A 22,010-nucleotide genomic window follows, 5' to 3' on the forward strand; every position below is an offset into this window, starting at 1 on the left:
TCACATCAGGAAAGTTGCTTAGATTTATGGTCAGTGAAAAAGGAATCGAAGTGGACCCTCAAAAGATCAAGGCAATCCAAGAAATGCAACCACCAAAAACAAAAAAGCAAATTCGTGGATTCCTTGGCAAGGTGCAATACTTGAGGAGATTCATATCTCATCTAACCATGACATGTGAACCCATCTTCAAGTTATTGAAGAAGAATTCTTCTAAGAAATGGAATGACGAATGTCAAAAAGCATTTGAAAAAGTCAAGCAGTGCTTGTCTTTACCTCCTGTCTAATCACCAGTCATTCCTGGCAAACCATTGCTGATGTATTTGTCCATCACGGATACAGCAATGGGTTGTATGCTTGCTCAGCAAGATGCAGGATCTAAGAAAGAAAAGCCTATTTACTATATCAGCAAGATAATGCTAGAGTATGAAATCAAGTATACTATTTTGAAAAAGACTTGTCTAGCATTAGTTTGGGCAACTCAAAGGCTTAGACATTATCTGCTGTCGATTAAGATACTTTTGCTCTCACGGATTGATCCGTTGAATTATTTGTTCGAAAAACCCGCTCTTACTGGAAGAACAGCTAGATGGTTGCTATTGTTGTCTGAGTTTGACATCACTTATGTCACTCAGAAATCAATTAAGGGACGGGTCATCGCTGAGCAGTTGGCTGATGCTCCTGTTGAGGAGAATGTTTTTCTAAAGGCAGACTTTCCGGATGAAGAGATCCTGGACATTGAAGAAGAGACTCTTAGTACCAGGTGTCTTATGTACTTTGACGGAGCCGTCAATAATCATGGTCAAGGAATAGGGGCAATTTTGGTATCTCCAAAGAAGGAGTATATCCCTATATCCATCAAGTTGCAGTTTGAATGCACCAATAATATGGCAGAATATGAAGCATGCATCGCAGGACTCGAGGCAGCTTTGGCTTTGCGAATTCAAGACATAGATGTGTTCGGGGATTCAATCCTGATCATTTGTCAAATAAATGGGGATTGGAAAACAAGAGAGGCGAGGTTGATCTCATATAACACATATTTAGAATCTCTGGTCAAGAAGTTCAGGAGTATCACTTTCACTCATCTGTCAAGGACCAGGAATCATTTTACTGATGCACTAGCTACTTTGGCTTCAATGTTAGACATTTCTACGACAATGGAGGTTCAACCTTTAGCTGTGAGGTTACAATGGGCTCCAACACATGTGAATGCCATAGAGATATTTGCCAGGTGTCCAGATGGAAAACCATGGTATACAGATATTAAGAATCTCATTTCAAGCAAGGGACACCCTCCGGAGGCCTCAAGTAAAGAGAAGACAACTCTTCAGAGGTTAGCTGCCAGCTTCATCATTTGTGGTGAAGAATTGTACAGAATGTCATTTGATGGGATACAGCTTCTGTGTGTTGATGAAGATCAGGCTGCAGAGCTCATAGAACAAACACATGAAGGTGTTTGTGGCCCTCACATGAATGGTAAGATGCTGTCAAGGAAAATCCTAAGACTTGGATTCTATTGGCCCACAATGGAAGCAGACTGCTTCGCATTCGTGTACAAATGTCATAAATGCCAAGTCTATGCGAATCTCATTCATGTGCCTCCATCGGAGTTACTCATTGACATGGAAAAATCTATCCCAGATCTTCAAGGGGACATGAGTACATTCTAGTAGCCATTGACTACTTCACGAAGTGGATAGAAGTTGCTTCGTATGCTTCCATAACTTCGAATACAGTTGCAAAGTTCATCCGTGCAAATTTTATTTACAGATACGGAGTACCTCATGAATTGATTTCTGATAATGGATCTCACTTCAAGAAAGAAGTAGTACACCTATGTGAAGAGTTTAAAATCAAATATCATAAGTCATCTCCCTACAGACTGCAGACAAATGGTGCTGTAGAGGCAGCGAATAAGAACATCAAGGTCATAATCAGTAAGATGACCGAGACTTATAAGGACTGGTTAAACAAACTTTCTTTTGCCTTATGGGCTTACAGAACATCGATCAGATCCTCTATAGGTGTAACTCCGTACTCTCTAGTGTATGGAATGGAAGCAGTTCTGCCTGTTGAGCTGAAAATTCTATCCTTAAGGGTAATGATGGAAGCAAATCTGCCAGAGTCTGAATAGGCAAGAGCCAGACATCAGGAATTACAGGTGATAGATGAAAAGAGGCTGAGAGCCTTATATCGCATCCAAGGGTATCAGAGAAGAATCGAAAAGGCCTTCAACAAGAAAGTCTGAGTCAGAGATCTAAAGCCGGGAGATCTCGTCTTGAAGTCCTATAGGGCACCGGTGTTTGATCCAAAAGGGAAATTCAGGCCAAATTGGTCTGGTCCTTACATTGTTAATGAAGTCCTGCCTGGAAAAGCCGTAAGACTCCTCGATGAAAATGGAGAAAAATTAACAGAACCTACAAACCTGGACCAACTAAAGAAGTATTATGCTTAGATACACCAGGAGGCTGTCCTTAGTCGATCAGATCTTAAAAGCCAAAAACCTCAAAGTCAAACACCATTTGCAAACCCTTTGGGCCTAAAAAAACCGTTCTTTCTTTGTTAAACTCAAACCAGGGGCATCTTGTATGACTCGCGTCATAAAAGATATTGAACCTGAACTACATCATGACCTGATCCCTTTCTACAGGGTACGTAAGCAACCTGATCAATTTGGGTTCGGTCAAATCTTTCAAATCCTTAAAAAAAAGAAACAGAACAAACAATCTTTGAAACCCCAAAAAGCAAACTACGCGGACCTGATTCCCATTTTCTTTGGGGATACGTAGGCAGTCTGGAGGGCCAGATTCGATCAAATACATGAAAACTTACCAAAGTATAACCTGTTTGAACCTAAGCCTACCTAAAAGTCCTTCTGGCGTATTAGGCTCAGGTTTGTAGAGAAACAGAAAGAAAGAAAAAAAATGATGGAGTCTTAGACCCGCTAGACTAAAAATCCGCAAGGATGGTCTAGACAAAAGTTAGGGTTATTCACCCGCTAAGCTGAAAACCCGAAAGGGCGGCTTAAGCAAAAATCAGGGTGTTGAGCCTGCTGGATGGAAAACTTACAAAGGCATGCAGTCCAGGCAAAATACAAAGAATGCGGTCAGCCAAATTAAGAACCTGAAAAGGCGATTTGGTCATGGCAGTGACTTCAAAAAGGACAAAACTTATAGAAGCCAACTGGACTTTCATTTTTGCTTTGGCATCACTTCAATGTCTGAGTAAGTGCCAGCGAGGCTTCTTTAAAACTCTCAAGGCTAAGGGGGTTAAGACTGAGCAATCCAAATGGATAATAACTATGATGAAAATATTCTAAGTGTGGTAGACTGTACCATTTTAAAACACTTATAAGGCTAAGAAGCAGATTCAGTCTCTCTTAGAGTTCAAGTCATGTCATCATCGAAGTTCTTGATATTATTGTCAAACTCCTTTCTTTGTCGAGTCAAGGTCAAGCTTCAAAGTCCAGTGTGGGTAGTCCTGTGTGATTAGTATCCCTCCCAAAGCTGGGGTGATAAGAGAAAAATTATGCAGTTGTATCTCCTCAAAGGTAATACAAAGCCGAACAAGAGTTCAGAAGAATGGTAGGTTCTCAGACCCATTTGAAGCACTAATGGCTGGCAGAAATGAAAGAAAGACGTCAGTCAGATTCAGTCTGTTGTATATGAGAAAAGTTTTGTAACCTCAAACATTCAAGAAATGAAAGCCTTTTGTTGTTCCTTGTTATATTTGCTCTCTTATGAATCTGTCATGGAAGTAAAATCATACTAGGGGCATCTTTTATGACCTGAGTTATCAGGTCATAAAAGATGTCAAGCTAACAATAACAATTGAGATGGCTATTCTCAACAAATTAAGATAAGAGGAGCTTGAGCACATTCTTTGAATCCAGCTCTTCAACCAATTTCTTTTCAGCAAAGTCAATGCTTTTGAAAATTTGTTTTCTTCAAAACAGTTTTCCAAATAATCTTCACATCAGTAGAATGCAATTCTATTTTAAAAATTGAAGGGGGCTAATACTCGAAATCCTTTCAAGTCATTCAAGTCTTGTTCTCAGCAGAAAACGTGTACTCTTTATTTCTCTTTGTAAGAGATGATCAATCGATCCCCAGTTAAGTCAGTCAAAATACTTTCTTAATTTTGAATCCAATTCAATTTCCTTAATCATCCAATATTTTGGTTTCTACAGCATTTATCCTCACTTTACCTTCCATGGTATTCAAGTCCGTTTTCACACGGCATTCAAGTTCATTTTCACACGGCATCTAAGTCCGTTTTCAGACGGCATTTAAGTCCGTTTTCACACGGCACCTAAGTCAGTTTTCACACGGCATTCAAGTCCGTTTTCACAGGGCATCTAAGTCCGTTTTCACACGGCATTCAAGTCCGTTTTCACACGGCATTCAAGTCCGTTTTCACACGGTATCTAAGTCTGTTTCCACACGGCCTCTAAGTCCGTTTTCACACGGCGTCTAAGTCTGTTTCCACACGGCATTTAAGTCCGTTTCTACATGGCATCCAAAACCATTTTCTCTTCAAATTCCAAGATCATTTACAACCAAATCTATCCTTTAATATTTTGCAAGATAGGCTATCTCACCAATGCTTGCCAAGTTAAAAGTTGGAGAGAGGCTATCTCACCAGCGTTGGTAGAATTAGAGTCCGGTGAAAGGCTATTTCACCATTCGATCTTGTGGATATCATTTTCAAAAATAAAAACCAACATTCGATCTGTTTTATTTTCGGGTCAGCCAAAATGGGTTGTCTATTCTGCTTTGGCATTCGTGCGGCAAGCGCACGATGCCAAAGAGGGGCATCTGTAGACACCCCATTTTGACCAAACCCCTATACCTCCTTATTTGAGTACAAAACCCCATCAAAGCAATTTTTTGGGACCCCAAATTCCACCCTAGGCTAGGTTAGGGTCCCACCATGGTCCCTGCAAAATTTCAGCCCTATCCAAGTGATTTGCCTTGCAAACGAGCCGGGGGGTGAATTTATCCTGGAAAGGACGTGCTTGGCCATATAGGACACGCAAAACCGCGCGCCTATCATTTTCTTTGCGCAACCGCGCGCCCATCAAAACTTGGAGTGCCAATATCAGTTTTCAAATTTGCCTATAAATACCCACTTAAACACTTTTTCATGGCTAATCTAGGGTTTCATTTCCCTAATTCAGAGAGCGAAAAAGAGAGAGAGAGAGAGAGAGAGAGAGAAAGCAAAATTTTCATTCTCCGATCATTTTCCGGTCAACCTCCATTTTTTCTGGCCGGATTTTGCTCCTTCAATGCCTGCTCTTTGTATAAGTCTTCTTATATTCAACCTTATTTTAGCCTTTTCCTCTGCATTCATTTTGAAACCTAAATCAATAGTTTTCAAAGCCCTAATCTCATTTCCCTCTATATTCTCAAGCAGATCTCGTCAGATTCTAAAAATTTTCTGATCATTATTTCAGCTAGTTTGTTCATCTTTTCTTTTGTTCTCTTCAGATCATTCTTGAACCCTAACTCAGACAAAGGAGTCTGAAATTTACCATTTTCTAGACATCTAGCTCAAAATCTGTGACTTTTTCTGCAAGAAACCCTAGATCCATTACATTGTTACCTTAGAAACCTTATTTCCACTCTTGAAACCTTAGAACTAAACCATAAGTCTCATATTTGTTTTATAAAAAAAAAACACTAGAATCTTGATTCATGAGGTTTGAATCATCTATTTCTATTCTCTTCTGAAACTTCATCTTCTCTGAGGATTTTAACGTCGACAGTTGTTGATTCATCACTAATTACCAAAATCTGAAAGGAAAGAACTTGTGAATCACTCAATTCAGAAGCAAGGTAGATTTCTTGTATTGGTGAAGCACCAATTCGAATCACCTCAACCTGGGTTCTAATTGCAATATTTAGTAAGTCTCGATGATCTTATTTTATATTATGCCGTTTCTGTATGTAATTGTGGCTTAAATTGATGATTTTTAGAAACAATTTGTCTATGATTCGTTTATGATGTGTGATCATTTTCTGAGAAAGCATGAGTGATGATTTTGATTTCGTGTTTCAGTGATTTATATAAATTAGTTCTGGTTTTTATCTAATGACTTGTGTTGATTTATGATTTAGTAAATATCAGCAATTTGTACATGCAAATAGGTTTAGGTTTTGTATATCACTATTTAGTGAGCTATGTTAATTTGTGATCTTAAGTTTTTACCTTTGTAAATTAGTTTTAAAATTGATCATGAGATGATGAAAATGAGAATGAATCACGTGATTTGTTTAATCACTGTTTCTAACATTGATATATATATATATATATATATATATATATATGATACGCTTTGTGAGTGTTTGAAGTATTCGAAGGTTTACCTGATAAGTAGTCCCTGATTTATGAGAATAGAGTAATGAGATGATTAGGCGTGAGATTATTTATATCGGATTAGAAGGTCAATATTAGAGTCATTCGTTATTCTCTAATAATGGGGCTGGATGTGTTTGGGTTACCAACTAATGTTGGTCGGTTATCTTTTGGTCATTAAATAAGGTGGGTCAATCATGTTTAGATTAGGTCAGTTATATTTAGATCGTCAAGTAATGTTTGTATGCTCTGTAGTTGTGATTAGAGTTGGGTTAAAAAAGCACATTGCTGCTGTCCATTCCTACGTAATTGTTGTCCTACAAGTTATATACTCTATAGTTGTGACTCTAGTTGGGTTAAAAAGCACACAGCTGATGTCCATCATTTCATATAGTCAACAGTTGTGTATTTGATATTAAAAGGGATACAAAATTGGTTAGTACAATTTACAGGGCATGCTAAATCGTAGTAGTGCATATTTTAGTCTTATTTTATATACTGACTTAGTTCTTGACATAAATGGAAAATCAGTAGCTAATTGATACGGGTTGTATTTGTTATCTCTTTATGTCTTGGTGGTTGTCTTTGGTTATCTATGTCTTAGTAGGTCTATAAATTCAATGGGTTTTCTTAATAAAGTTGTGCTTTAAATAACAATAGTTGTGCATGGCATCAGTTTGGTCATGTTTATCTATTTGATTAGTAATGTTGTTAAGCTTGCATCAGTAACTTGCACTTGTCTTCTTTTTGTACAGCAAGATAATTTTTTTATGACAGATCATTCCTGTTAGGATTTAGTGCTAGAAATTATAATAATTATGGTAGCACCCTAGTGACTAAGGGCAAGTTGAGATAAGTTTAATCAGAAAATGATTGTAAGGGCGATGCAGAGTCATCCCAAGCCCATCTTTAGAGGGACATACCGGATCATGGTAGTACCCTTGGTCTTCTTTCCTCTACTTTAGGAGAAAGTATTTGGCCTATAGAAACCCTTGAACATTAGTAAGCTCTATTCATTGCTACGGCTATGATGGCGCTAGCCTGAGCCTCCTCTTTTAGGAGACAAGCTATGTCTCCTGCAGAAAAGTCAAACCCTTTAGGGAGACAGGCTATGTCTCAGTAAAGTAGTTTATCCACAAGAGACTACTCAAGTCTCACAAGTAGTTGTACCCCTTTCTAGTTGAAGACCAACATGGTCTTATAGTTGCTATATTCCTTTTTTATCATTACAAGGGCAATGATAAGGATACCTGGAGCTTTTCATAGGAGACATTCAGTGTCTCATTAGATGGTCATTCTCATTTAGGGAGACTCGCCCAGTCTAATTCTCTTGTCGATTCTTCTCTTTTAGGAGACAAGCTATGTCTCATTGATCCTACTGGCCTTTTTTTTTTGAGAGACAGGCCTTGTCTCATCTGCACACTCTTTCAGAAAAGAACAGTGCAAGACTTCATTTCTGATTTAGTTCTTCTCCTTTCTCTTAGGGTTTAACTCGGTCTTCTTAGGTTTTCACACCTTCTTGGGATTTCATCCATTCTATCATCTATTTGAGACACCGATTTGCTTGTTTAAGACAACCCTTAGGCTAAAAGGGTTTCGTCTTTTCATCTGACACTTCTTTAGGCTATGGAATACAGGAGTGTTCTTTTTTTCTAGTTGTCTCCTTGTTTCCCTTTAGCTAAAAGGGTTAGAACTCTTGAAAATAAAAATAAAAATATTAGAAACTTGAAACAATTCAAAGCATATCAAAATTCCAAAGAGATCTGGAATTTTCAAAAACATCTGAAAAGTCGAGTCTTAGGAGTAGTTAGGAAAGTCTGTTCCGAGCTACGTTGGCTTGATCCTCTTTCACGAGGTACGTAGGCAGCTTGGGATCCTTATCCCAAGTTCAGTCAAACCTTCAAAAATAAACATTTTAAACCTCTAAAAAAATACATAAATTCTTCAAAATCTTTTCAAAAAAATCTTCCCCTAGAGTTAAGAGTCTGTCCTAGATGTTTTGGGTGTTTTAGAGTTAGGAGTCTGTCTTGGTTGTGTATGTTCCAGAGTTAGGAATCTGCCTTAGCTAGGAGTAGGTTACGCCTCTGTCCGTTCAGTTGGCGATACGTTTCACCAACTGATGACTAGACTATGATGCGTTAGTAAACCCATTATTTTCCCTAGGGACACAACCTAGTTATACATAGGATGTAGGGCCCACCTGCATTAGACTAGGTTAATTTGCACATAGTTAGGGCATATAGGGAGTCCTAAAAATCCACAATTAACTTGAATCTAAATAATCGCAAAAGAATCTTTAAGAATAGGTCAAGTCTTCTAGGTCGAGTCTAGGATAGCAGTCCTAGATGGGTTAGACATCATAGTTTAGAATAGGGCGAAGAACTACGTTTCCTTTATTCCTGTAAAGAGGCGGGGATACGTAGGCTTCTTTGGATGAACATCAGATCATTTAAAGACTCGGGCTTAAGCATTAGAGTCTTAGGGTCTGTTGTTAGCGCTTTAGGGTTTGTGTTTGTATATTGATGATGACTTTTGCATAGGATCATGATAGTGTGTGTTCATTTCTTTACTTACTCACATGTTTAGCTGTAGCATTTGCTTGCTTACTTGTCTTGATCATATGCTTAGATGTAGCAATTACCTGCTTGCTTACTTTGATCATATGCTTAGCTGTAGCTCATTAATCTTTCTAGCTTATCATATTGCTATATCTTGTGCATACCTTATACCTCTAGCTGTAGCATGCATGTGTTTGTCCATCAAAACTTAGACACCAATTAGGCATGACACTTAAAACCTAGCTACTCTTAGGTGACTTCTTTCATTTCTTTTGTGTGTGCTTATTATTCATCTCTGAGGCATGCATGATTAGATAGACGTCTTCACGGAGATATATGTTCCCATTTGACATGATTTTCACCCAAAACTCTTCAAAATCAATAAATAAATGGCATAAGAGACCAGGTGCTTGCACTTGGGCGGATGAGGTACTCTTCGGACCTTCCAAATTCGTAACCAGGCACAAACATTTTATATCTCTGGTTATCCATTGCAACATAGCATAGTATGAGATCTAGGGCCGACTTTCTTGGATGGCAATTCTTCTTTGTTTATGGTACATCTCGAATTCGGGCTAGTCCCCAAATCGAGAGGTATCTCACTTTACATCGCCACTAATGCTGTGAGAGGCACTTTTTTAAAGTTCCTTAGTAGAGCTCTCCTTCATACGTGGAAGATCTAGAGACATTTTGGGGCTCGTCCCCCGCCTCTCTCGGATCGCGGTCCACAAATATAAGTGATATATGATGTGATCATGAAGCTCAATAAGCAAGGATACATTCTATTAAAAACATGACTAATGGTATGTATCTATGCTTAATTATGAAATGATATATCATTAAAGCACAAGTGATCTAGATACAATAAATGCAATATTGAAATAGTATCTAGAGAGAATTCATATGATATAGCAATTAAAGCACAACCCCATATATCAATGATTTCAAATAACGAGTTGAGTCGGGGATTTTGGAACCCAAATCACTTTGGTTCCGACCAAGTTTGTTTGCGGGAGTGTATATTTTCTTACCCAAACAAACTTGCTTGATTTCATAAATCTAAGCCTACACCTAGATTTGTGATGCGCTAATCTACCACAATATGAACATTAATGAATAAGGGTAGATGAAGAGCAACTAAAACCACAAGAATACATATGTGAACATATATGTTTGTCTTTATTTTCTTATAATCTTTGGTTCTTTAATGAGAGTTCTTTATTAACTAATTTAAGTTGAGATAAATTATCTTTTAGTTTTTCTTCATTTTCACAAACAAGTTTAAATTTCTCATTTAATTCTTTGTTTGTGTTTGCAAGGCTTTCCTTTTCTTTTCCAAGGATAGTGTATTGTTTAATTAAGTCATCATTTTTGTTTATCAAAATTTTGCTCAAATGACTTAATTTTTTATTTCTTTCTAAACTTTCATTAACTTCCGATTTTAAATTTTCAATATGCTTTTCTAAGACGAAAATTGAATATTTGAAAGAATTTTCCTTTGCAAAAGATTTTGGTAAAGTCTCTTTTTGTTCAAAAGCAACACTTTTATCAGTTGAATAGAGACTATCATTTTTCTCATAAAAATTTTCAAGATTGGTCCAAATGTCTTTTGCATTTGTACATGATGAAATTTTCTCAAAAGCATTGGGACATAATCCACAACATATTATAATAATAGCTTTTGAATTTAATAAGAATAATTTTGCATCATTTTTAGTGCATTTTCTTATAATAGAAAATCCCCTTTCAATGACATCTAAGATGTCAAAATCTATGAATTTGAGATAGGAAAATATTTTTACTTTCCAAGCTCTATAATTTGTTCTATTAAAGAATGGAGGAATTATAGCGGACTGTCCTAACTCAAAATCAATTTGGATTGTCACGGATCTTTATCTCTTGTAGACTTTTTAATTTAAAAATCTCTTTAAGAGCCTATGCTCTGATACCACAGGAAATACATGTGACAACCCAAGAGGGGGGGTGAATTGGCTAATTAAAAATTGGGGCTTAACTAAAATCAATTTACCAACTAAGCCTTAACAAGTCTAACCCTTGATAAATCAATATAATGTAGGCTAGGGATTAGATGTTACTTTATGCTTATATGCTCTAACCCTTGTTCAATGAAACATAAACAAAAGTAAAGAGTAGAGATTTCCAAACACAAAAGTGCAAAGAGAAGGAGAAGAGAAAGCATCCACAAGGCACAAGTTTTATAGTGGTTCGGTCACAACTTGACCTACTCCACTCTTCCAAGTTTTCCTCCTTGGGATTCTTCACTAAACCAATAAGATTCTTCAACGGGCGAATCTCAAAGCCGTACACCAACACCTTCAACTTCAAAGGGTACAAACCCTTTCTGCACAAAGCCTTGGCGAAGGGTCACTCCCTCTTACAACTTCTTCACCTTTCTTAACGGGTCGAAGAGTAGACCCTTACAACTTCTTCACCTTTGTTACCGGGCCGAAGAAAAGACCCTCAAATACAATGAAGAATTAAATTGAAAGAACTCTCAATGCCTCTTAGATAGGCGGATTACAAATTTGATAGCTCACAAACACTCCAAGAAAGATAAAATGTAAAGCCTATGGAGTTCCTTTTGAAAGAATGTAAAAATACAAGTTCAAAGAGGTTTAACCTTTCATGTAAAAGTTTTAGTTCAAGAAGATAGGATTTGATCTTACAAAAGGTTGTTTAGAAAGGTTTAGATGGTGTATATATAGCCCACAAGGAAATATGACCGTTTGGGGGTAAAACTGTAAAATACAAGTTTGAAAAAGTCAACATGCGCAAGCCCCAACGGCTCTATTTCCATGTCGCGACGGTCGACCGAGGCACGGCGGTCACCCGCCCTTATCGGGCTCTCTATTTGAATTTCAAATTTCAGACCGGCGCAGTCGACCGGCCCTATGGAGGTCGCCCGGCGACGGCAATCTGTTTGAATAGAAATTCAGCTCAAAAACACTATCGCGGTCGACCGTACCGATAGCGGTCGACCTCTAAGCCCATCCTGGATGTTTTCTGGATTTCCAGAAAACAAATCCGCGGTCGCCCGGCTTACCCTGTTCGACCGGCCCGATAAATTTCGAGATGCCCTGGAATTCCATGTAGCATCCCGCGGTCGCCCGGCATAGCCCGGTCGACCGGCCCTGAGTAACATTCCATTTTTAACTTTAAAAACCGAGGGCTTTGGGCTTTAGTCCTAAGTGCATGAGGAGTCACTAATGGCTTGTTCAACTCCAAGCTTCTTCTTAACACTTGTTGGTAACTTGTAGGATCTTTATGTTGAGCTTCTTGACTTGAACATCTTCAAATGAGGATGCCTCCAATGTAGGTGCAAGCTCTTTGATCATGTGTGAGAGAGTCCACAAGCTGAACTTGCAGGATCTTTATGTTGAGCTTCTTGACTTGAACATCTTCAAATGAGGATGCCTCCAATGTAGGTGTAAGCTTTTTTATCATGTGTGAGAGAGTCCACAAGCCATGTGTTAAGTTGAGTTGTTTAATGGCGATTATGACATGAAATTCATGTATATGACACAACACTTCAAAGCAACACATTAGTTCATAAAAGCTAATCAATTTAGTTTGCTAGCATCAAAACAAGAAGGTAAGGTGAATGATTAACCCATGAGAACCCTTGGGCATACATTCTCCCCCTCTTTTATGATGGCAAACAAATTGATTAGGGAGGAAGGAGATATCAACCAAATAGATGAATAAGCATGATGTGGTATACTCAATAGAGCATAGCGTCCCCTCACTATATACACAAATATAATTAATGACTGTAAAACATATGGTGCATATACAATTGGACTACCTAATCATTCCCAAAATTCTTCCCCTTTTGGCAACAGCAAAAAGGGATGGATCTATAAGTGAAAGTGTAAGTGGGGTACCAAGATGAATAATAGCTTGTCCAAGGTTTTCAAATATGTTTTGGGGAGTGTGAATGGTTTTCAAGGATGTACAAAGTTAAGTATGAAAATCATTTTGAAAACCTTTGATAATGCAAGTACACAAAACAAGAGGACTCCAAATACATTCTAAGAGAATAAACCTTGAGTCTTCTTGGAATGTCTTTGCTCCTTTACACTCTCTTGGACATCTCTGGCTTGTGAGTGAACTCTTCAACTTTCTTTGGGCTCTTGTGTCATCCTCCATTCCTTGAGCATGTTGAATGGTCCATGAGGTGTCACCAATGCTTGTTTAACTCCAAGCTTCTACTAGCACTTGACTAGGCAACTTATGGGATCTTCAATTTGAGCTCTTTGACTTGAACATCTTCCAAGGATGATGTCTCCACTTATGTGCAAGCTCTTTGGTCCATTGTTCATTGATCCGCAAGCCATGTGTTGTGTTGAGTTGTGTAATGGCAATATGACATATGAAATTCCTGTATAAGCCACTTCAAAGCAACACATTAGTCCATAAAGACTAATCAATTTAGGTTTGCTAGCATCAAAACAATAAGGTAAGGTGAATTATTGAACCCATGGGAACCCTTGGGCTTACATTCTCTCCCTTTTTTTATGATGGGGAACCAAATTGATTAGGGAGGAATGAGATATTAAACAAATAGATAAATAAGCATTAAATGATATAACTATAGAGCATAGCTCCCCCTCACTATATGCATAAGTATAATATGCGAATATAAAACATGTGGTGCATATAACCTATAGACTGCCTAATCAATTCCAAAAACTCTCCCCCTTTTGGCTACAGTAAAAGGGAAGGATTTTAACATTTAAAGTTCAAAACATAGTGCCATAACTACTCCCCTATCTACTTGTCATGAGTATTAGATGACATAAGTGAAATATGCTTGATAAGAAAAATCAAACATAGACAATTGAAATAACAGGTTAAAACTCTTCTATGTTTGAGGATGGGCATATGAAAAGGGTATATACTATAAATAACTTATATAGCCCGTGAAACAAGTAAAGATATAACATGTAAGCTCATCTGATGCTTATCACAAAGATTGAATAAGAAAAATCAAGCATAATGCATGATAAGCAGTTTTTTTTATCTAAGATTTTACAAGTTTAGCACAAGTATGGGGGCAATAAACCATGTGAGCACATCACAATGGTCTATATAAACATGAATAAGAAACCATTTTGCTCTCCCCCTATGAATTTGTCATTGGCCCTAGGTGAAATCTATGTGAGAGGGCATGACAATACAAATTGGCTATAGATATGACAGCAATAGCATAGCCAATAGATCTTATCATGATGAATGATATATTTTCTCTCAAATTCATATGATAAGAGACTACTTCATAGGCAATGAGATGAGCAACTCAAGCACTATCTTATGAAGGAGAGTTCTAGAGATTTTTCAGACTCTAGAACTTGATACTTATCATTGGCAGAGATAGAATCATATGAGTCTATCTAAGATAAGTATAAAGCCTATGAGGATTTGACACTGATGCTCAGGCTAAGGGTACTTGTCATAGATGAGAGATGATCTCATAAATGAAAGCATGAGACAAGCCCTAAATACACAAATGGAGCAATGGGGCTCCACATGAGTGTACTTATCATATAGAATGTAATAATCATATCAACCCACATATGATAAAATAGAAGGACAAATATTATACATGTATAGCTCCCCCTTTGTTAAAGACTCATACAGGGTATGAATCCAAATGGTTGTCCAAGATATAGTCACCAAGGGTCTTAAAGGTGAATGATTGAAAAACAACCCTTGGGCTACAATTGCATGTTTACTAGGGTTAATCAAATAATACCAAAAGAGATGTTAACCTAGCAGACCATGCTCCTCCTAATTATGTGCATATATGATCTATATATATAACTAATACTTCAAAGCACATATGGCTTATCATAGTTAAGATTCTGGCTGGAAGCCAAAGAGATTAGATATTTAAATTAAAGATCAGGGTACAATCTCTTTCTTAACATGTAAGAAGGCTAAAAGCACCAATTGAATAGCTTTTAACTTTAGGATTTGACATCTTACCATGTAACTAATACCAAACAAGGGGAATACAATATATATGGAGTGCTATAAGTAAACAAAAAGCACACCAAGGATAGCAAAATCACATAAGTTTCATAAGGCACACTATCCTAGGACAAGCAACTCTATCCTATGAAGACAACTAGATCTAAAAGATTTCCTATCGAAGCAAGCTAGTTGTAATCTTTTAGGGAATGTTCATTTTCATTTTCATTTTCATTTTCATGCTCATGTTCCCTATTTACTTGTTATATGTGTTTTGATGAATTAGTTTCAATTTAAATAATTAAGTAATTTTCAAAACACATTTCAATTCTTTTCCTTTAAAGCCAGGTTTATATATCTCTCCATTTTAAGTAAACTTTTGGCTTTTTAGGCAAACTCTCATGATCTTGAAGATATTCATAATTTTAAATGAACTCATGAGATACAAGTTTGAGTGACTCTAGATTTTTCATATTATTAACTCACTCAGACTCTATAGTGATCTGTATTAAAGATACTCAAATGAAGATATCTATAGATCACACACATAGATACTCAAACTCTATAGTGATCTGTCATATCACACACTATATACATCCTTTTAGATTCCATGCCTTTTATTAAAGAGATTTAATGAGTATTACTATTGCTCTCTTTAATGATGGGTTCACATACATTTGCATTTTTCTAATTTCTAAACCATTCTATGTGAACACAATGTAGATCTCATGGATGAAGGGTTATTCCTATCACAACATCCATGATTAGTCTACTATGTTTGAACATAAGCAATCATGACAAACATGAGGTACATGGTCCAAACATCTATTCCTACATCCACAAACCACTTTTAAAATAAAGATAGGCATTAAGCACAAAGTGCATAAGCCCTTAGAAAACCAAGATGTGTGGGAGACACATGTTGCCATTACAAAGCTTTTTATGCCAACCACCATAATGAGTAAGTGCTCAAACAATGATACTAGATTCCTATGACATTTTCAATTTTACTCAAATGAGTTTCATACATTGAATCTAGACTCATTTTCAACTTTCCTATATAATATATTCTTATATGAATTTAAGGAAAGATCCAAGGACTTAAAGAATATCAAGTGATAGACACCTTGGACACATGCATTCCAAAATGAACTATCATGACTAGATAATTTCGTCTAAATTTCAAAGTTCATCTTAGTCATGAGAGGATATCCATTTTAAGCTTTTGGAACACATCTACTTTAACCCATTAAGATTTCTTATACATTTAATGATAATCATTAAGCACACAAGAATGGGTTGAAGGACAATTAGGTACAAGACATTGACATATTTACTCACCTAGGGCACATGAGATGTCTAAGAAAGGATTTTAGTGGATTTTCTTAGACATGGCTTGTAACCTCTTAATTTTGCTAGAGATAATATAGTAGACAAGTTAAATATTCTAAGATCTAGCAAATGTCAAATTTGTCCAAAATAGAGTTCAAATATAAAAGAAATGAACTTGATAGTTTAGGTTGAACTCATGGGCTAAAGGAGTGGTTGATTTTCATGTTAGCACAAACATGGTTTTCACATTGAATTTTCTAATGCGGATTTTCTTTGTGGATGAGTACTAAGTGCAAGAAAACTTAAAACACAATGTGTGTGCACTTAGACTAAATATTCAAGAGTGATATTCAATTCAGTGCAATATATCAAAGTCTAGTTGTAAATAATTTTTAGCATATACACTTTGGAACCAAAATAAAATTTATCATTTAAGCACATTCATGCATAGATACATGGAATCAAACACGAATAAGCACATAGTATCTATACAAACAAATTTATCAAATGATATTCAAATTAAAGCACAAAATATAGTCTAAAACAAGTATAGTATTATTTTCTTCATAGACTATAGATAATGAATGATGTGATCATTAGGCTCTTATGAATATAGATACATTCAAGTTAAAATTTCATACTTATGAATATCTGTATTCATGAATAACAAGATATATCAACTAAGCTTATGAAAACTAGATAAAAACTTGTTAGATTTCACAAATCTAAGTTTACACCTAGATTTGTGATGTCCAAATCTACCACAATAAGTACATGAATAATGATTGGTAGATGTGGAACAAATAGAATCATAAGACTTTGAAATTAAGCAAATATGCTTATCTTTTTCTTCTTGTAGTCTTTGATTCTGTATAGAGAGTTCTTCTTTTTCTAATTTAATCTCATTCAATTGATTTTCAAAACATTTTTTTTAATGAGATAAATGAGTTTCCAATATGTTCTTCATTTTCACAAACATGTTTATGATTTTCATTTAAATCAATGTTTGTGTTTGCAAGGCTTTTATTTTCTTTCTTAAAGGCATTGCATCTTTGAATTAAGTCACTATTTTTATGTATCAAAATTTTGCTCAAATGACTTAATTTTTTAGTTCTTTTCAAACTTTCATTTACTTCCGATTTCAAATTTTCAATTTGCTTTTCCAAATCGGAGATTGAATGTTTGAAAGAATTTTCATATGTAAAAGATTTTCGTAGTCTCTTTTTGTCCAAAAATTTTGTCATTTGAAAAAAGATAAATATCTTTCTCAAAAATATTTTCTAATGAGGTCCAAATATCTTTTGCATTGATGCAATTAGAAATTTTCTCAAAAATATTTGGAGTTAAACCACACCACAATAAAATCATTGCCTTTGAGTTCAAGGAAAATAATTTTAAATTATTTTTAGTACATTTCCTTGATAAAGAAAATCCATCTTCAATGACATCTAAGATGTCATAATCTATGGATTCGAGATAGGCTAATATTTGCATTTTTCAAGTTCCATAATTCGTTTCATCAAAGAATGGAGGAATTAGAATGGATCGGTCTCTCTCAAAGTCCATTTGGATTGTCACGAATCTTTTCTCTTGTAGATTTTTAAAGTTAAAAATCTATTTAAGAGCCTAAGCTCTGATACCAAATGAAATACAAGTGTGACAACCCAAGAGGGGGGGTGAATTGGTCAATTAAAAGTTCTTGGCTTAATTATGTGGGAGATTAAAAGTTAATCCACTAATTAAGCACTAATTAGTTTAACTCTTGTTCAAATAGGCATATTAATGAAAGTTAAGGTTTAGACATTCTAATCATGCACATTTACTAACCCATATTCAATTAAGGCATAAACACAAGTTATGGTTAGAGTTTACCAATCACCACACGTGCAAGAGAGAGAGAGAGAGAGGGAAGAAGTCACACCACAAGGAACGCACGATTTTTAAAGTGGTTCAGTCTATCACAAGACCTACTCCACTCTTTCAAGTTTTCCATCTTGGATGCTCCACCAAGGTTGAGATTCTTCAAATGGCGAATCTCCAAGCCTTACAACCCAACTTCTTCTCCAACTCCAAAGGGAACAAACCCTTTCTGCATGAAGCCTTGCAAGGGGACACACCCACTTACAATGGATTCACCTTTCCTAACGGGCCAAATCGGAGACCCTCACAACCTCTTCACATTTCTTAATAGGCCGAAGAGAAGACCCTTACAACGTCTTCACATTTCTTAACGGGCCGAAGAGTAGACCCTCAACAATGAAGAACAAAAATGAAAAACTTTCAATGCCTCTTAATAGGCGGATTACAACTTTGTAAGCTCACATAAACTCTCCAAAAGATAAGCAACTTTTTAGCCTATGAAAATCCTCTTGTCGAATGTAGATCACAAATCAAAGCATAGAAGAGGATAAACTAAGAACCTTTTGATTTCCAAATTTAGTCTCAAATAGATTTGGAACTGAAGAGCAAAAAGGTTGCTTAGTTGTGTTTGGATAGGTTATAAATAGCCCATGGAAAGATATGACCGTTTGGGGGCAAAACCGTAAAAAATGGGATTGAAAAAGTCCAGCCGCTCAGGCCCCAACAGCTATTTTTCCAAACCGGCACGGTCGACCGAGGTATCGTGGTAGCCCGCCCTATCGGGCGCTCTCTTTTTATTTTCAAATTTCAAACCGGGGCGGTCGCCCGACGAGAGCTACCTGGACTTTTATATTTTGTCAAGTTCCCTATCCACGGTCGCTCGGCCCTATGGCGGTCGACCGGTCCAACCATGCTAGAGTGTTTCTGGATTTCCAGGAACACCTCAGCGGTAGCCCGGGAAGCCCCGGTCAACCGGCCCACTAAAATTTGGTAGGTGCTGAATTTCCAGCCACCTAACCGCGGTCGCCCGGGGAACCCCGGTCGACCTGCCCTGTTTGAAAATTCATTTTAACTTATAAAAATCAAGGGCTTTGCGCCATGGTCTTTGGGCTTTTGTCCAAGGTTTTCAAATATGTTTTGGGGAGTGTGAATGATTTTCAAGGATGTAAAAAGTTAATTATGAAAACCTTTGACAGTGTAAGTACATAAAATAAGAGGACTCCAAATACGTTCTAAAAGTATAAACCTTGAGTCTTCTTGGAATGTCTTTGCTCCTTTGCACTCTCTTAGACATCTTTGGCTTGTGAGTGAACTCTTCAACTCTCTTTGGGCTCTTGTGTCATCCTCCATTCGTTGAGCATGTTGAATGGTCCATGAGGTGTCACCAATGCTTGTTCAACTCCAAGCTTCTACTAGCACTTGACTAGGCAACTTGTGGGATCATCAATTTGAGCTTTTTAACTTGAACATCTTCCAAATATGATGTCTCCACTGTATGTGCAAGCTCTTTGGTCCATTGTTCATTGAACCGCAAGCCATCTGTTGTGTTGAGTTGTGTAATAGAGATATGACATATGAAATTCCTGTATAATACACAACACTTCAAAGCAACACATTAGTCCATAAAGACTAATCAATTTAGATTTGCTAGCATCAAAATAAGAAGGTAAGGTGAATGATTGAACCCATGGGAGCACTTGGGCTTACAATGTGTTACCAAGCACATATGTGGAGACCGAAGTTCCTTCTACAACTTCAATACAGTTGATGGAAGAGATCAGGTCTATATGGGCAACTTACATACCTCGAAAGTCATGGCCAAAGACAAGGTCCTATTGAAGTTAACTTCAGGAAAGATACTTGCACTGCAAGATGTGCTGTATGTGCCGGATATACGGCGGAACTTGGTATCTGGCGCGCTTCTCAACAAGAATGGACTGAAGTTCACTTTTGAAGCGAACAAGGCTATCCTTAGTAAGAATAATGTGTTTGTAGGCAAAGGCTACAATGCCATTGGACTCTTTGTACTCAATGTACTTGAAATCATGAATGAAAAATCATCTTCTTCTGCTTACATGATTGAGTCTTTAAATATATAGCATGGTAGGTTAGGTCATAGAAGTGCACCTTACATTAAAAGACTTTGCAATTTAGGTTTAATAAATGAAAAGATTGAACCTAGTAAAGAAAAATGTGAAATCTGTATTGAAGCAAAATTCACCAAGAAACCACACTTTTGTGTTGAAAAGAAAACTAAATTATTAGAATTAATTTATAGTGATCTAGCTGATTTCAAAAATCTTGAATCTGGAGGAGGTAAAAGGTACTATGTAACCTTTAAAGATGACTACTCTAGGTACACTAAATTATACCTACTTAGGACTAAAGATGAGGCTGAACAACCTTTTATCAAATATATAAAAAAATTATAAATCCAGTTAGTTAAAAGAATTAAAAGACTTAGAACAGATAGAGGAACAGAATACTCTATAACTAAGTTCTGTGGTTCCAAATCACAGTTCTATACTCCATGTAATCACAGTTCTATACCCTAAAGACCCTAAACCATGTAACTTCAATTCTATATATCAAGAGGAAGTTGAAATTTGGTACCAAAGTGGTAATTTGTGATAAGGGTTTATAAATCTTGCAAGGAACAAAACCAAACCAGTTTTTTCGTCTTCTCTTATTCTCTCTCTCCTTTTCTTCTTCTCGTATATGAACCTAAGGGTGGAAGGCGATGGCCGGATGGCTGGCAAATGGGCGGAGAGAGGTTAGGACTTAGGGTTTGGGTTGGGACTGCGACAGTGACAGAGAAAAGAAGGGCTTCATTCTTATTGCACCGGAGAGAAGGAGAAGAAAACAACGATTTAGGGCTTATTTCATGTTTGTAATTTTGAAAGGGGAGAGGGGTAAAGTTGGAAAAAACTGAAAAAAAAAAAAACATTTTGGACGTTTAAATTGCGTTTTAATTGTTTACATAAGAAAATCACTGTTTTAAACGGCAGCCGTGGAAAAAAAACTGAAAAAAAGGCACCGTATTATATGGCTACCCATTAAAATGAGATTTTTTCAAAAACAAAAACACCATTTAATACGGCATTTTGCTAACTAAGCTCGAAACTCGACCGAGTCGACTCACTTTTACCTTGGCCGCATTCCACATTGCACTGCATCTGCATTCCGTGTTTTTTCCCTATAGAGTCAATAAAAACTCCTTTAACTCTTCTAACTTATGACCACATCAATTGCGTCAACTGCGTTCTTGGCCGCGTATGCGCCGAGTCAACAAGGATTTTTCTTTCTTCGCTCCGTTCCACTTCACATCGGCGGTTTTAAACACTTTGTAAAAGGGTGCCTAAATTAGGGTGCATGCCTTTATATCTAAAAGTGTCACTAATAGCGGTGACTGTTTTTGTACCTCTCTCGGAGAAAGAGCCTCTCTATTTTTCTTACGCTCAAAACTTCTCTGATTGGCCATTTTTAGCTTGCTCAGTGTCACGCCCCCAAGCCACACACATACACATACATTCACAACACAGGGCATAAGGGTGTGACAGCGCCGTACACCTGCAAAGCAAGCTTCACAAGAATACAAGGCTAGCAAAGCAAATATCAAACCATCTGCAATAATCTAAATAACTAAATTTAAAAGTCTTACATCAATCCATTATTAAAATCCCAAATTCTCTCATCTAACCCATAATCCCATAATAATCAAAGTAATGGAATCAAATGCCACAGTCTCAATAAGTCCTAAACAATACTCATTGTTTAACAAAAGTAAAAGTACTAAAAGATAACGATGATCGGATTTCAGAGATCACTTATGCGCCTCCTCGCCAACTCCACGAGGATCAATCTCTCAAAATGTTAATATAACCACAGTCAATTGAAATGCTCAGTACA

This window comes from Tasmannia lanceolata, unplaced genomic scaffold (genome assembly GCF_043159265.1).
Source record: "Tasmannia lanceolata isolate RefF3 unplaced genomic scaffold, GAP_Taslan_0.1 ptg000003l, whole genome shotgun sequence".
Classification (NCBI taxonomy): domain Eukaryota; kingdom Viridiplantae; phylum Streptophyta; class Magnoliopsida; order Canellales; family Winteraceae; genus Tasmannia; species Tasmannia lanceolata.